Source organism: Macaca thibetana, chromosome 10 (assembly GCF_024542745.1).
Source record: "Macaca thibetana thibetana isolate TM-01 chromosome 10, ASM2454274v1, whole genome shotgun sequence".
In the NCBI taxonomy this organism is placed as follows: domain Eukaryota; kingdom Metazoa; phylum Chordata; class Mammalia; order Primates; family Cercopithecidae; genus Macaca; species Macaca thibetana.
The window spans coordinates 65,757,542-65,773,911 of record NC_065587.1 but is presented as its reverse complement, the minus strand read 5'-3'; the positions used below and the strand labels follow the sequence as shown (position 1 = coordinate 65,773,911).

Genomic DNA, 16,370 nt, shown 5'->3' with positions numbered 1-16,370 from the left:
GCAGGTTTTGAAGTTTGGAGAGCTGTTTTCTCATTTCACATACACTTGCCCCAAATTGTAGTTTTTGAAGTTGCGTGCATTATTACATTAACAAGCATTTTGTGTGTATGTAGTAGTTACTTTGTACTAAGAGAACTTGCTTTGGGGTGCAATTAAACAATAAACTGATTTTATTTGGGAGAAACAGGGAAGGGTGCACTTACTAGCAACGTAAGCATAATTTTTCAGCTTTTGCCCTTAAAGTTTTAATTAAGGTTTAAATTATAATTCAAAAATGTTAGACATTCTGTATCTTTTTGTTCAGCGTGGCTTTAATTCCCCCCCCCCTTATGGTTTTTTACATTTGGACACACAGTTTATGCTTTTTAGATTTTGGTTGCTATTTTGTCAAAATAAGTGTTAGCTGTGTTTCAAACTTGATTTTCTTTCTTTTCTGCCACCAGAATGTCTTATTTAAAAAGAAAGCTAAAAGTATACTTCTAAGTCAGAGCTTCTATTTTGGTGTAAAAGTTTTTACTTTTTTACTTTTAATTTTTTACTTCACATTGAATATAGCCAGACACCCAAGAAGTCTGATGGCCACCTGAGTGCAGGTGACAAGGACCTGACAGAGTCCATGTAGGGCTTTAGATTTGGACACACAAGAGTTGATAACTTCCTTGTGAACTCCTTGCCTGATCTAAACTCAATATGGATTCTGACTGTGTTTGAGTGATCATCTTCAAGGTTAAACCTGTTGGCAGTTACCCCTTTTCACAAAGTGCACAGTGGGAATTGAGAATCTGTAGGGTTAATTTTGGAGCAGTGGCTTATACCATTCACCTCTTTCATTTTTCTTTTTTTTTCTGACTTATCTCACAGATAATGAGACCTTAATAACAAATAGGCGTGAAAAAATTTCACATTGAAATGATACAAACATTTGATGTAATAAAACTTTGTTGGCTTGATATTTCTTTTTTTTTTTTTTTTTTTGAGAGACGGAGTCTTGCTCTGCCGCCCAGGCTGGGGTGCAGTGGCCGGATCTCAGCTCACTGCAAGCTCCGCCTCCCAGGTTTACGCCATTCTCCTGCCTCAGCCTCCCGGGTAGCTGGGACTACAGGCGCCCGCCACCTCACCCGGCTACTTTTTTGTATTTTTTAGTAGAGACGGGGTTTCACCGTGTTAGCCAGGATGGTCTCGATCTCCTGACCTCGTGATCCGCCCGTCTCGGCCTCCCAAAGTGCTGGGATTACAGGCTTGAGCCACCGCGCCCGGCCGTTGGCTTGATATTTCAAGGAACTGAAATCTAGCAATCTTACTGGAGAGACAAGAATTGGTCTCCAGCTGCCTTTGATATATTTGGGTGTGAGTGGAGCCGGAGCCATATACCTGGAGGGAACGTGGTTTGTCACAACAAAGAGGATTTTTTTTTCTTCAAACTCACATGTGGCCTAGGTTTCAAATTCTTTGCCGCAAGGCCGATTTGCTTACATTAACTGGAGTTCTGTAGGAGATACTGGTGACCTAAGCTAAGTTGCACTCAACATACTCAGTGTCAAGCTAATGAGGTTCTGTTATAAAGCTTCTACTTTTAATCTGAGAGAAAACATGTTCAGGGCTTCTAGAACACTAAAAATTTTGGCTTAAACAGTGTTCAGTCTGGTGTCAAACTTCCAATGGAATTCAAATTCACATAATCTGAAGTTTGTTCACAGGTTATCCTAATAGAATAATTCTTCATTTTGTTCTATTGAGCTGTCTTAAGGATTTGTTTCAAACAGCTAAGTTACTTGATTAAAAGAATGATAAAATTGTAAAAAAAAAAAAAAAAAAAAAAAAAGATTAGTGCCTTTTTAAAATCCCTTATAAGAAATTTTGTCTTACCTAGTCTTAAAGATATTCGATCTTATATCTTCTAGACAGCAAGCACTGTCCACTTGAACTTTCTGCAATAATGGAAATATTCTATATCTGCATTGTCCAAGATGTAGCCACTGAATGGCTATTGACTACTTGAAATAGCACTAGCCACATATGGCTATTGAGCAACTGAAATGGTACATATGGTCTCCGGCCATACCACCCTGAAATATTTTACAGATATTGTCAGTTTTCCAAAATGATTGTATCAATCTTTTCTGAAATAGTACATATGATGAAATGAATTTTAAATTTTATTTACTTTTAATTTAGATGAATTGTGGTGAATGGCAATGTAGTTCTGTTAATGTTGTTGCACCTGGAATTGATTTTCAGGTATCATGTGAGGTCAAGTTTCCCTTTTCTTAAATTCTGTATGGATATTCAATCAACCCAGCATCATGTACTGAAAACACTATTAATTTTCCACTTTATTAATCCATTGTCTATCTAATATGTGTGTGTTGTTCTGGAATCTCCATTCTTTTCCATTTGTCCATTAGTCTATCTTTCTGCCACATGCACCCTGTTTCCATTTCCTGCAACTTTGCAATAAGTTTTGATATATGGTAGAATAAGTCCTTCATGTTTCTGGTCTTCCCTAAGATTGCCTTGGCTATTCTTGAACTTCTGTATTTCCACATAAACTTTATGATAACTTTATAAATTCCAGCCAAAAAAAACCCTGCTGGAATTTTTATTGGGATTACATTAAATCTGTACATCGATTAATATGAAAGTCTTTACAATACTAATTTTTCTGATTCATTAATATGGTATATCTCTTCACTAGTTGAAGTCTTATTAAAATTTTTTGATAATGTTTTATAGTTTTCTATGTAGAAACCTGGCATAACTTTCATTGGATTTATTCCTAATTATTATCTATTTATTTTATAAGTGGCATATATATGCATATTTTATATATATATATTTTTTGAGACACAATTACACTCTGTTGCCCAGGCTGGAGTGCAGTGGCATGATTTTGGCACACTGCAATCTCTCCCTCCTGGGTTCAAGTGATTCTCGTGCCTCAGCCTCCCAAGGAGCTGGGATTACAGGCACCTGCCACCATGTGTGGCTAATCTTTGCATTATTGTAGAGACAGGATTTTGCCATGTTGGCCAGGCTGGTCTTGAATGCCTAACTTCAAGTATTCTGCCCACCTCGGCCTCCCAAAGTGCTGGGATTACAGGAATGAGCCAATGCACCCAGCCTTATAAGTGGCATATTTTAATTTTAGTTTTAATTAATTAATTTCTTTTTTGAGATGGAGTTTCACTCCTTTTGGCCCAGGCTGGAGTGCAATGGCACAATGCTGCCTCACTGCAACCTCCGCCTCCTAGGTTCAAGCAATTCTCCTGCCTCAGCCTCCCAAGTAGCTGGAATTAGAGGCACACGCCACCATACCCGGCTAATTTTGTATTTTTAGTAGAGACGGGGTTTCACGATGTTGGCCAGGCTGGTCTCGAACTCCTGACCTCAGGTGATCCACCCGCCTTGACCTCAAAGTTCTAGGATTACAGGCGTAAGCCACCATGCCCAGCCATATTGGCATGTTTTAATGTTCATTTTTAGTTGTTTGATACTGGCATATTGACATAATAATTAAAATTTTGCATTTACCTTGCATACAGCAACCCTACTCAATTAACTTAATAATTCTTATAGTTTATTTATAGATTCACAATCATGTAGTGGAGTGTGTAGTGATTTCTTTCAGATAGTTGTTTTTTAAATTCTTTTTTTTTTTTTTGAGATGGAGTTTTGCACTTGTTGCCCAGGCTGGAGTGCAGTGGTACAATCTCGGCTCACCGCAACCTCTACCTCCCGGGTTCAAGCGATTCTCCTACCTCAGCCTTCCGAGTAGCTGGGATTATAGGCACATGCCACCACGCCGGTTAATTTTGTATTTTTAGTGAAGATGGCGTTTCTCCATGTTGGTTAGGCTGGTCTTGAACTCCTGACCTCAGGTGATCCACCCACCTTGGCCTCCCAAAGTTCTGGGATTATAGGCATGAGCCACTGCTCCTGGCCAGTTTTTTAACTTCTTTTTCTTGACTTAATTGGACTGGGTAAAACCTTAAGAACAATGCTGAAATAAAAGTGAAAATAACAGGCATCCTTATCTTAGTTCTGATAGAAAGAAAGCACTCAATAATTTCAGCTAAATATGATGGTTGCTGTAGTTTACTTTTTGTAGTTACTCTTTATCAGATTGAGGAATTTTTCTTCTAATTCTAATTTGATATAATTTTTAAACATTAACAGATGGTGAATGTTATAAAATGCATTTTTCTCATTAATTAAAATGAGCCTGTGATATTTACACTTTATTCATTTTATTTATTTTCTTCTTTTATGGATAGGTAATAGTTGTACAATTTATGTGGTACATGTGATACTTTGATATGAGCATACAATGTGTAATGATCAAATCAGGATAATTGGAATATCCATCACCTCAAGCATTTATCATTTATTTGTGTTGGGAACATTCCAAATCTACTCTTCTAGTTATTTTGAAAGGTACAATAAATTATACTTAATTGTACTCAACCTATTGTGCTACAAAATACAAGTGTGTCTGGAATTGGTGGGTTCTTGGTGTCGCTGACTTCAGGAATGAAGCTGTGGACCCTCACAGTGAGTGTTACAGTTCTTAAAGATGGTGTGTCTGGAGTTTGTTCCTTCAGTTGTTCAGATGCGTCCAGAGTTTCTTCCTTCTGGTGGGTTGGTAGTCTTGCTGACTTCAGGAGTGAAGCCATAGACCTTCGCAGTGAGTGTTACAGCTCTTAAGGGCGGCACGTCCAGAGTTGTTCGTTCCTCCCAGTGGGTTCATGGTCTCGCTGGCTTCAGGAGTGAAGCTGCGGACCTTCGTTGTGTTACAGCTCATAGAGGCGGCACATCTGGAGTTGTTCATTCCTCCCGGTGGGTTTGTGGTCTTGCTGGCTTCAGGAGTGAAGCTGCAGACCTTCTTGGTGAGTGTTATAGCTCATAAAAGTAGTGCGGACCCAAAGATTTACTTCGCAGTAGCAAGATTTACTGCGAAGAGTGAAAGAACAAAGCTTCCACAGTCTGAAAGGGGACCCAAGCAGGTTGTCACTGCTGGCTCAGATGGCCTGCTTTTATTCCCTTTTTTGGCCCCACCCACATCCTGCTGATTGGTCTGTTTTACAGAGTGCTGATTGGTGCATTTACAATCCTTTAGCTAGACACAGAGTGCTGATTGGTGCATTTACAATCCTTTAGCTAGACACAGAGTGCTGATTGGTGCATTTACAATCCTTTAGCTAGACACAAAAGTTCTCCTTGTCCCTCCCAATTAGCTAGACACAGAGTGCTGATTGGTGCATTTACAATCCTTTAGCTAGACAGAAAAGTTCTCCAAGTCCCCACCTGACCCAGAAGCCCAGCCAGCTTTACCTCTCACAAGGTCTTATTTCTTCTATTCTAATTATATTTTGTTCTGATTTGATTTTTGAGACAGAGTGTTGTTCTGTCACCCAGGCTGGAGTGCAGTGGCACCATCTCGGCTCACTACAACCTCTGCCTCCCAGGTTCAAGTGATTCTCCTGCCTCAGTCTCCCAAGTAGCTGGGATTACAGGTGCCCACCACTATACCAAGATAATTTTTGTGTGTGTGTTTTTAGTAGAAACGGGGTTTCACCATGTTGGCCAGACTGGTCTCAAACTCCTGGCCTCAAGTGATCCGCCTGCCTCAGCCTCCCAAAGTGCTGGGATTGCAGGTATGAGCTACCACGCCTGGCCTCTAATTGTATTTTTGTATTTATTAACCAACCCCATTTTATCTCTTCCTCCCTACTACCCTTCCCAGCTTCTCAAAAACACCATTCCATTCACCACCTTTCTGATAACAATTTTTTTAACTCCACATGAGTGAGAATATGTGACATTTATCTTTCTGTGTTTGCCTTATCTAACTTAACGATGACCTCCAGTTCCATCCATATTGTTGCAAATGACAGAATTTCATTCTTTTTTAATGGCAGAATAATATTCCACTGTGTACATATACCACTTTTTTGGGTTTTGTTTTGTTTTTTTTTTTGAGATAGTCTTGCTCTGTCACCCAGACTGGAGTGCAGTGGCATGATCTCGGCTCACTGCAACCTCCGCCTCCCGGGTTCAAGCTATTCTCCCGCCTTAGCCTCCCGAGTAGCTGGGATTACACGCGCAAGCCACCACACCTGGCTAATTTTTAAATTTTTAGTAGAGACAGAGTTTCACTATATTGGCCAGGCTGGTCTTGAACTCCTGACCTCGTGATCCACCCGCCTCGGCCTCATAAAGTGCTGAGATTACAGGCGTTAGCCACCGCTCCTGGCCCATATACCACATTTTAAAAATCCATTCATTTGTTGATGGACACTTAGGTTGATTTCATATCTTGATTATTGTGGATAGAGCTACAATAAACATGGGAGTTTTTTGATATACTGAATTCCTTTCTTTTGGATATATACCTATCACTGAGATTGCTGGATCATATGGTAGTTCTATTTTTATTTTTTTGAGGAATCTCTATATTGTTTTCCATAGTGACTGTACTAATTTATATTCCCATTAACAGTATACAAGCATCCCCCTCTCTCTGCATCCTTACCAGCATTTGCTATCTTTTAAAATTTCTTTTCCTTCCTCCCAAACATTACTGCTGATATTTTCTGTCTTTTTGATAATAGCCATTTTAACTGGAGATTAGATGAAATCTCACTGTGGTTTTGATTTGTATTTCCCTGATGATTAGTGATATTGACCATTTATTCATATGCCTGTTGAACCTTTGTATGCCTTCTTTTGAGAAATGCCTGTTCGTTTTTAAATTGGATTTTTTTTAACTAGTGAGTTGAGTTCCTTACATATTCTGGTTATTAATCCTTTGTCAGTTGACTAGTGTGTAGTGTGTATTTTTTCCCACTCTGTAGGTTATCTCTTCATTTTATGGATTGTTTCCTTTGCTGTGCAGATTTTTGCCTTAATATGATCCCATGTGTCCATTTTTGCTTTGGTTGCCTGTGCTTTTGAGGTCTTACTCAAGAAATCTTTGCCCAGACCAATACCCTCAAGCATTTCCACAATGTTTTCTTCTAGTGGTTTCATAGTTTAAGTTCTTACACTTAAATTTTTAATCCATTTTGATTTGATTTTTGCATATGGTGAGAAATGGGGGTATGGTTTAATTCTTATTCATATGGATATCCAGCTTTTCCAGCACCATTTATTTATTTTTATTTTTATTTTTTTGAGATGGAGTCTTGCTCTGTCGCCCAGGCTGGAGTGCAGAGGTGCGATCTCAGCTCACTGCAAGCTCTGCCTTCTGGGTTCATGCTATTCTCCTGTCTCCTTCGAAGTAGCTGGGACTACAGGCACCCGCCAGCATGCCTGGCTAGTTTTTTGTATTTTTAGTACAGACAGGGTTTCACTGCAATCTCAATCTCCTGACGTTGTGATCTGCCCGCCTCGGCTTCCCAAAGTGCTGGGATTACAAGTGTAAGCCACCACGCCTGGCCTCCAGAACCATTTATTAAAGAAATTGTACTTCCCCTAGCATATTTTCTTGGTATCTTTGTCAATAATGAGTTGACTGTAAATGTGTAGATTTGATTCTGGGTTTTCTATTCTGTTCCACTGGTCTATGTATCTGTTTTTATGCTAGTGCCATGCTGTTTGGGTTACTATCACTTTGTAGTATAATTTGAAATCAGGTATGTGATGCCTATAGTTTTTTTCTGTTTGATCAGGATAGCTTTGGAATTTTAGAACTTTAATAAATATTTTTATGAAGAATATCATTGGTATTTTTGTTTGTTTTGTTTTGCTTTTGAGACAAGTTCTCCCTGTCACCCAGGCTGGAGTGCAGTGGTGTGATCACAGCTCACTGAAGTATCTACCTCCTGGGCCCAATTAATCCTCCTGCCTCAGCCTCCTGAGTAGCTGGGATTACAGGTGTGCACCATTACTCCTGGCAAATCTTTTTATTTTTTGAAGAGACAGGGTCTTACTGTGTGCCTAAGCTGACTCAAACTCCTGGGCTCAAGTGATCCTCCCATCTTGGCGTCTCAAAGTGCTGGAATTATACACATGAGCGATACACAGCACCTGGCCTTCATTGGTGTGTAGATAAGGACTGCATTGAATCTGTAAATCACTTTAAGTAGTATGGACATTTTAACAATATTGATTCTTCCAATCTATGAACATGAGATGGCTTTCCATTTTTTGGTAACCTCTTCAATTTCTTGAATCAATGTTTTATAGTTTTCATTGTAGAGATCTTTCACTTCTTTGGTTGTTTATTCCTAAGTTTGTTTTGTTTTGTTTTTCTGTAGCTATTGTAAATGAGATTGCTTTGTTTTCTTTCTCAAATGGTTCACTGTTGAAATACAGAAAAGCTATAATACTAATTTTTGTATGTTGATTGTGTATCCTGCTACTTAATTTGTTTATCAGTTCCAATAGTGTTTTGGTGGAATCTTTAGGCTTTTCTAAACATAAGATCATATTGTCTGCAACCAAGGACAGTTTGGACAGTTTCCTTTCCATTTCAGATGCCCTTTGTTTCTTTCTTTTGCATAGTTGCTCTGGCTAGGACTTGTAGTACTGATGATAGCAGTGGCCCATCTGGAGCGGCTGCTGCCATCATTCCAGCTGCACATTGCACAGAGCCGGCAGGAGCCAGCAACAAGTGGGAGCCCTACCCCTTCCAAGTTGGTGGAGTGGGAGCTCTCCAGGTGCAGCTGCTGCACCAAGTCGTGGCTGCAGACTCAGGCCTCTCACTCCACAGAGCAGGCAGGAGGCCTGCCCTCACGGGTGCAGCTACAGCTGCCCAAGTCGTGGCTACTGACCTGGGCCTCCCTGTGCTCTTGGGTGGTCCAGGAGCAGGCAGGAGCCCCACCCTTCTGGGTGCAGCTGCAGTCACCCAAGCCACAGCTGCAGGGCCAGGCATCTCTGCACTCTTGGCAGCCTGGGAAGACACCCCCCACCCCCCACCAGGCTCAGAGAAGTCTGCTCCCATGGCCTGGCCTCTCCCTGCACCCAGCACCCACTCCAATCTTGGAGTAAGGTTGGGACTGGGCCCAGGCAGTGTTGCAACCCAGCCGGGTGGGCACACATTTGAGGCAGTGTTGACATGACAGTCCCCTGCTGCCTTGGGCCCCTCTGGATTTGGGGCACCAATGAGAATGGGAGGGAAGCTAAGGAGGGGCTGAGGGCAGCTTGGTGTTGGCCTGCAGGTGTCCCTTGGCATGATAACCTGGATGTCATGGACAGCAGTGGGAGGCAGACAGGCTCCTGGGTGGAAGGGAGGGCCTGAAGGCTGGGAGCCTGCTTGCCAGTCCCACAGACCAGAGTGGGAAATAGTGGTGCCTTTTCCCAGCCCACCCATGGCTTCTCATGGACCAATCGGTGTGCACTTCCTCCCTTTTGAGACCCATTTCAGCCAGAAAAGCCCCCAATTCAGCCAGAGCTGAGCAGATTTTGGGACAACCAGCTGCAGAGAGGAGCTACCCACTCCAGGGCCTCCTCTGAGCCACTTTGTCACTCAGTAAAGGTCCTCTTCACTTTGCTCACTCTCCATTTGCCTGCACATCTCATTCCTCCTGCACGCAGGTCAAGAACTCAGGACCTACCAAATGGTGGGACTGAAAGAGGTGTAACACAAACAAGACTGAAATGCCCCTTGCTCACCACATTGAGGGTGAAGAGAAGGAAAGAAGAACTGTGGCCCTTTAGGGAGCCCAGACCTGGGAACTCCCTGAGCCGGCGCTATGACTCTGTCTTTGGGGCCCTGTGACTCCTGGAGTCTCCAAGCTTCTGGGAGCCACCACATTCCCCAGTGGCAGGCGTGGAAGCTGCTTGCAATGTGCATGGTCCAGTTGCAGCCTCACAGAGTCAGCACCCACATCAGTACCTGGAGCTGCCTGCCCCATGGCAGCAGCTGACATGCCTGACTGTGCGCAGTGGCCAGACCCCCATGCTTGCTCACTCACACACCTGCTGCCACTCCATGCCTGGCTTGCCCTTGGCAGGCGTGAGATCCAGGCCCTTAGTGTGGGCTGAGCACAGCCTGCCAGGCTGAGTGGGCAGAATAAGACCAGCAGGTCTGAGCAAAACTCAGGCAAAGGTGCCACCAGCCACAGAGGTTCCCAGCCAGAAAAGCAACACCCCAAGGATCCTGCAACAGTACTAGGTTGAATGAAAGTGGTGAAAGCAGTTGTCCTTATCTTGTCCCAGATGTTAGATGAAAGGCTTTCAGCTTTTCCCCATTTAGCATGCTGTTAGCTGTGGGGACCTTATTCATTTTATGATGAACCACAGTGACTGATTTGTTTGAATGGTAACTTAATCTTGTATTCCTGGAATAAACCCAATTTGGTCATGGAGTATTAGTCCTTTTATATATTGCTAGTTTGGGTATGCTAATATTTTGGTTAAGATTTTACATTTATATTAATTTTAAAATTTGACATGTAATTTTTCTCTTGTAGTGGTCTCTCTCTTTTTTAAAGAGACAGGTTTTGCTGTGTCACCAGGCTGGACTATAGTGGCTTAGTGGCTTGACTATAACTCTCTGCAACCTTGAACTCCTGAACTTAAGCAATCCTTCTGCCTCTGCCTCCCAGGTACCTAGGACTACAGCAGCATGCCACCATGCCTGGCTAGATTTTTATTTAATGTTTTATAGAGACAGGGTCTCACTGTTGTTGCCCAGGCTGATCTCAAACTCCTGATCTCAAACGATCCTCCCAGTTTGGCCTTCCTCAAATGATCCTCCCACTTCGGCCTCTCAAAGTGCCAGAATTATAGGTATGAGCCACAGTGCCCAGCTTCTCTTGTAATGTTCTTATTATGGTTTGATATAAAAGTCATGTTAGTGTCATAAAATGAGTTGGAAATTCTATCTTATTTTAGTTCTCAAGAAGAGTTTGAATAAAATTGGTATTTTTTTCTCTTTGAATGTTTAGATCAACCCACTGGTGAACAACATCCAAGGCTGTCACTTTCTTGGTGTAGAAGTTTTTGTTCTTGTTTGTTTGTTTGCTTGCTTGTTTGTTTGTTGAGACAGAGTCTCGCTCTGTCACCCAAGCTGGAGTGCAGTGGCATCGTCTCGGCTCACTGCAACCTCTGCCGCCCGGGTTCAAGCAATTCTCCTGCTTCAGCCTCCCTAGTGGCTGGGACTACAGACGTGTACCACCATGCCTGGCTTAATTTTTGTATTTTTAGTGGAGATAGGACTTCACCAGAATGGCCAGGCTGGCGTCAAACTCCTGACCTCCAGTGATCTTTCCACCTCGGCCCCCCAAAGTGCTGGGATTATAGGTGTGAGCCACCATGCCCGGCCTAGAAGTTTTAAGTTATTGATTCAGGCTAGGTGCAGTGGCTCATGCCTGTAATCCAAACACTTTGGGAGGTCGATGCAGGAGGATTGCTTGAGCCTGGGAGTTTGCTTGAGCTCAGGAGTTCAAGACGAACCTGGGCAACATGGTGAAACCCTATCTCTACCAAAAAAAAAAAAAAAAAAAATACAAAAATTAGCTGAGTATGGTGACACACACCTGTAGTCCCAGCTACTTGGGAGGCTGAGGTGGGAGAATGACTTGAGCCTGGGAGGTTGAGGTTGCAGTGAGCTGAGATCACACCACTGCAGTCCAGCCTAGGTAGCAGAGTGAGATTGTGTCAAAAAAAATTTTTTTAATTTAAAAAATGAATTACTGATTTTATTTCTTTCAGATAAGGATTGTTCAGATTTTCTCTTTTTTCTTATGTCAGTTTAGGTAGTTTGCATTTTTCCAGGTATTCGTTCATTTCATCTAAATTTTCAGGTTCTCTAAAGAGATATTCAGAATATTCTCTTATTATCTTTGTTATATCTACATAGTGACTTTTTAATTTTCTATTACTGATTTCCATTTTGTGTTGAGAACATATTTTGTATGATTTCTGTCCTTTGTAATGTATTTAAGCTTGCTGTATGGCTCAGTGCATGTTCTATTTTGGTTCTATACACACTTTAAAGAATATATATTCTGCAGTTGGTGAGCAGTGTTCAATTAACTCAGTAAGGTCAAGTTTGCAAATTATGTTAAGTCTTTTACAGCATTAAATATTTTTATATCTCTTTATTACTGTGGGAGGAATATTAAAATCTCACATTTTAAAAAGTGGAATTGTCTATTTTTCTTGTAGTTCTGTTCATTTTTGCTTTATATATTTTGAGACCATGTTATTAGCTATAAATACATTTGGAACTGTTATATCTTGCTGTTGAGCTGATTTTTTTTTTTTTTTTTTTTTTTTTTTTTTTGAGATGAAGTCTCACTCTGCTGCCCAGGCTGGAGTGCAGTGGCACAATCTCTGCTCACTATAACCTCCGCCTCCCAGGTTCAAGCAATTCTCCTGCCTCAGCCTCCCAAGTAGCCAGGATTACAGGCACATGCCACCACACCCGGCTAATTTTTGCATTTTTCTGTGGATATGGGTTTTCACCATGTTGGCCAGCCTGGGTTTGAACTCCTGACCTGAAGTGGTCCACCTGCCTTGGCCCCCTCAAAGTGCTGGGATTACAGGCATGAGCCACCATGCCCAGCTGTGATTTTTTATTGTTATGCAGAATCCTCTTTATCTATAGTAATGCTTCTTTCCTCAAAGTTTACTTTGTCCGATATTTGTTCATCAGCTTTCTTTTGGTTTGTCTTTTTAGGTTATATCTTTTTCCATTCTTTTACTTAAAATTATCTAAATCTCATAGTTAAGGGGTATATTTTATAAGCAGCATAAAATTGGATTTTGTTATCCAGTCTGTGGTAGTCATAATAATGCCCCCCTCCAAGATGTATTAGTCTAAGTTCTGCAAAGAAACAGAAGAAGATATACATATATATTATAAGGAATTGGCTTATATGATTATGGAGGCTGGCAAGTTCTAAATCTGCGGAACTGATGTCCTCGTTTGAGTCTGAAGTCCAGAAGCTGCTGTAGAAGCAGCAAGAGCCGATGTTCCAGTTTGAAGGCCATTTATCAGGAGAATTATCTTTTACTTGAGGGAGGATCAGCCTTTTATTTCGTTCAGGTCTTCAACTAATTGTATGAGGTATGTCCACATTTCAGAAGGCAATTTATTTTACTCAGTCTAATGACCGAAATGCTCATCTCATCCAGAACACCCGCACAGAAACACCTAGAGTGATGTCTGACCAAGTATATCGGTACCTCATGGCCTAGTCAAATTGATACATAAAATTAACCATCACAGATATCTACGTTCTATCCCTGGAAACTGTGAATATGTTATCTAATCTGGCAAAAGGCACTACACAGATGTGATGAAGGACGTTGAGATAGGGAGATTATGCTGGATTATCTGAGTGTCCTTATAAGTGAAAGAGGGAGGCAGACAGTCAGAGCCAGGGAGAGATTTAAAGATGCTACACTGCTGACTTTGAAGATGGAAAGATCTATGAGGCAAGGAACGAAGATGGCCTCTAGAAGCTGGAAGAGGCAGGGAATAGATTCTCCCCTAGAGGCTCCAGAAAGAATACAGCCCTCCCAACATCTTGATTTTAGCCTATGAAATCTATTTTGGACTTCTGACCTCCAGAACTGTAAGATAATAAATTTGTGTTGTTTTAAGCCACTAAATTTGTGGTAATTTGTTATAGTAGCCATAGGAAAGTAATGCACAGTCTGACAATGTTTAATTTTAACCCATTTACATTAATGTAATTATTTATTTGAACTTAAATATATCATCTTAGTATTTGTTTTTATTTGTCCCACTTGTTTTATGTTTCATTTCCTTTCCTTTTTTCCATATTTTGGACTAATTAATTTTTAATTTTATTTACCCTATTAGTTTATTAGTTATACACAATTTTTTTTTTTTTTTAAACTGGGCACCCTGAAGGCCAGGTGCAGTGGCTTATGCCCAGCACTTTGGGAGGCTGAAGCAGATGGATCACTTGAACTCAGGAGTTTGAGACCAGCCTGGCCAACATGGTGAAACCCCATCTCTACAAAAAAATACAAAAAATCAGTCAGGCATGGTGGCATGAGCCTGTAGTGCCAGTTACTCAGGAGGCTGAGGTGGTAGGATCACTCAAGCCTGGGAGGCAAAGGGTGCAGTGAGCTAAGATTGCACCATTGCACTCCAGTCTGGGTGACAAAGTGAGACCCCATCTCAAAAAAAAAAAAAAAAAAGGACGTGATCCTTTAAAATGGGTGCCCTGGAAATTACATCATGAATCAAATAGAAACTTTTACTATTTCCCAGGCAATGCAAGGACCTTAAAACCCTTTAAGTTCAATTACCACCCAACAGACACACACACACACATGCGTGTGCATACGCATTCTCTTTGTGTTCTCATTGCCATGTATTTTTATTTTATTTTATTTTATTTATTTATTTTGAGACAGAGTCTCACTTTGTCACCCAGGTTGGAGTGCAGTGGCAGCGATCTTGGGTCACTGCAACCTCCGCCTTCCGGGTTCAAGCAATTCTCCTGCCTCAGCCTCCTGAGTAGCTGGGACTACAGGCCTGTGCCACCATGCCCAGCTAATTTTTGTATTTTTAGTGGAGACAGGGTTTCACCATGTTGGCCAGGCTGGTCTCGAACTCCTGACCTCAGATGATCTACCCACCTTGGTCTCCCAAAGTGCTGGGATTACAGACGTGAGCCACCGTGCCTAGCCTCATTGCCATATATTTTCATTTTATATATATTTTAAGTTCTACAAAATGTTGTTATTATTGTTGTCAGTGCTGTTGTTTTATACAATCATCATTAATTAAGATTTACCCACTTTTGTTAACTTAATGTTGTTCTATATTTCTTTTTTCAGTTTTGTGCTTCCGTTGAGATAATTTTCTTTCTGCCTAAAAAATACCATTTAGCATGTCTTTTAATATAGGTCTATGGGTGACAAATTTTTCTCAGGTATTATTTGTCTGAAATTGTCTTTATTTCCACGTTCATTTATGAAAAAATGTTTTTGCTGAATGTAGAATCCTAACTTAGTTATTTTCTTTCATTTTGAATATATCATTCCATTATTTTCTGACTTATGTTGTTTCCTTTGAGAAATTAGCAGTCAGTCTTACTTTTTGATCTTTTGCAAGTAAACTGGCTTTTTTCTTGTGCTACTTCTAAGATTTTTCTCCAAGTCTTTAGCTTTTTATAGATTTACAGTCATATGCCTAGGTGTACATTTATCCTGCTTGGGCTTTGTGGCATTTCTTGAATCTGTAACCAGATAAAGATATCAAGTATATAAAGCTTTGGTACATTCTCAGTAATTGTCTTCTCAACTATTGCTTGTGTCCCATTTTCTCTCTCTTATCCTTCTAAGATTATAACTGCTTACTATGTCCTATATGACTTTTACATTCTTTTCTGTATTTTTCATCATTTTGTAACTCCATGTTTAAGTCTGTGTATTTTCTTCTGAATTTTCTTTCATTTCACCAATTTTGCTTTAAGCTGAGTCTAATTTATTATTAAACTTTCCTAATAGATTATTCTTTAAATTTTTATTTGTAAATAATTTCAAAACTTAAAGAAAAGTTGCAAGACTAGTAAGAAAAATTGCACAAACTCCCATACACCCAGTCTCTGATTGTTAATACTTTGTCTCATTTGCTTTATTATTGTATGCCTGTGTATTCACTCTCTCTTTCTTCAAATGTGCACACACATGCATGCACACGCACACAATTTTTTTTTTCACATACAATTTGAGAGTAAATTTCATACATACACATTATGACCCTTTTCTGCTAAATATTTCATTGTGAATTTCCAAAGAATAAGAATATTATCGTAAGTAACCATGATACAGTTGTCACTTCTATAAACTTATTTAGTATATTTTAATATTGATGCAATACATTAGCTACTGTCTATTTTACAATTTTAACAATTAACCCAATATTGTCTTATATAGTATTTATTTTCCTTCATTACAGTCTCCTTTAATCTGGAGCAGTTCCTCAGCTATTCTTTGTCTTTTATGACATTGACATTTTTGAGGAAAAAAAAATTCTTCTTTTGTGTGATAGAATTCTTTTTGTTTTTTTTTTTGACAGAGTCTTGCTCTGTTGCCCAGGCTGAAGTGCAGTGGCGCAATCTCAACTCACTGCAAGCTCCACCTCCCGGGTTCACGCCATTCTCCTGCCTCAGACTCCTGAGTAGCTGGGACTACAGGCACCTGCCACCATGCCCGGCTAATTTTTTGTATTTTTAGTAGAGAGGGAGTTTCATCATGTTAGCCAGGATGATCTCAATCTGCTGACCTCGTGATCCACTTGCCTCAGCCTCCCAAAGTGCTAGGATTACAGGCGTGAGCCACTGCACCCAGCAATAGCATTCTTTTAATTTTGAGTTTATCTGATGTTTTCCCACCTGCCCTTATTAATTTTGATCGTTCCATTGAGATATTTCCAT

The 16,370-nt window shown here is 40.5% G+C and overlaps 2 protein-coding genes across 22 annotated transcripts in view; one reads left to right on the top strand and one right to left on the bottom strand.

The window, feature by feature from the left end:
- Positions 1-16,370, bottom strand: part of EIF2S2 (eukaryotic translation initiation factor 2 subunit beta) — a 511,882-nt gene that overhangs the window by 124,890 nt on the left and 370,622 nt on the right. Inside the window, exon 1 of one of the 21 annotated variants that reach the window (XM_050807242.1) lies at positions 9,377-9,386. The exons of 18 other annotated variants lie outside the window; for them this stretch is intronic. The gene's annotated coding sequence lies outside the window, so the exon portion shown is untranslated. Of the gene's footprint in view, positions 1-319; positions 331-8,912; positions 8,923-9,376; positions 9,387-16,370 lie in introns of those variants that run through there. 2 more of the 21 variants (XM_050807229.1, XM_050807224.1) reach the window with 2 other exon arrangements.
- ASIP (agouti signaling protein) overlaps positions 1-16,370 on the top strand; it is an 80,923-nt gene that overhangs the window by 6,444 nt on the left and 58,109 nt on the right. The window lies entirely within an intron of this gene.